At 55.9% G+C, this 578-nt stretch overlaps 1 protein-coding gene across 1 annotated transcript in view; it reads right to left on the bottom strand.

Annotated features, from left to right (window-relative positions):
• Positions 1 to 578, bottom strand: part of Fbn3 (fibrillin 3) — a gene marked incomplete at its 5' end in the record, with an annotated part of 69,263 nt that overhangs the window by 38,629 nt on the left and 30,056 nt on the right. The window lies entirely within an intron of this gene.

The raw sequence follows: 578 nt of genomic DNA, 5'->3' as shown, positions 1-578 counted from the left end.
TGGATGGGTGGATGGGTGGCTGGATGGATGGGTAGATGGATAGATGGGTGGCTCGATGGGTGGATGGGTGGGTAGGTGGATGGGTGGATGGATGGACAGATGGGTGGATGGATGGATAGGTGAATGGAGGAAGGATGGATGGAAGGATGGATGGATGGGTGGATGGATGGATGGATGGATGGGTGGATGGATGGCTGGATGGGTGGGTGCATGGATAGATGGATGGATGGATGGATGGATGATGGATGGATGGGTGGATGGATGGATGGGTGGATTGATGGGTGGATGGGTGGGTGGGTGGATGGATGGATGGGTGGATGGATGGACAGATGGGTGGATGGATGGATAGGTGAATGGAGGAATGATGGGTGGATGGATGGATGGGTGGATGGATGGATAGGTGGATGGATGGGTGGATGGGTGGGTGGGTGGGTAGATGGATGGGTGGATGGATGGATGGATGGATGGGTGGATTGATGGGCAGATGGGTGGATGGGTGGGTGGATGGATGGGTAGATGGATGGATGGGTGGATTGATGGGTGGATGGGTGGATGGGTGGATGGGTGGATGGGTGGGT

The sequence above is a fragment of the Chinchilla lanigera genome, unplaced genomic scaffold (genome assembly GCF_000276665.1).
Source record: "Chinchilla lanigera isolate Chin_1 unplaced genomic scaffold, ChiLan1.0 scaffold00162, whole genome shotgun sequence".
Classification (NCBI taxonomy): domain Eukaryota; kingdom Metazoa; phylum Chordata; class Mammalia; order Rodentia; family Chinchillidae; genus Chinchilla; species Chinchilla lanigera.
Note: the sequence above shows the minus strand (reverse complement) of the source record. Positions and strands in the feature narration are given on the sequence as shown.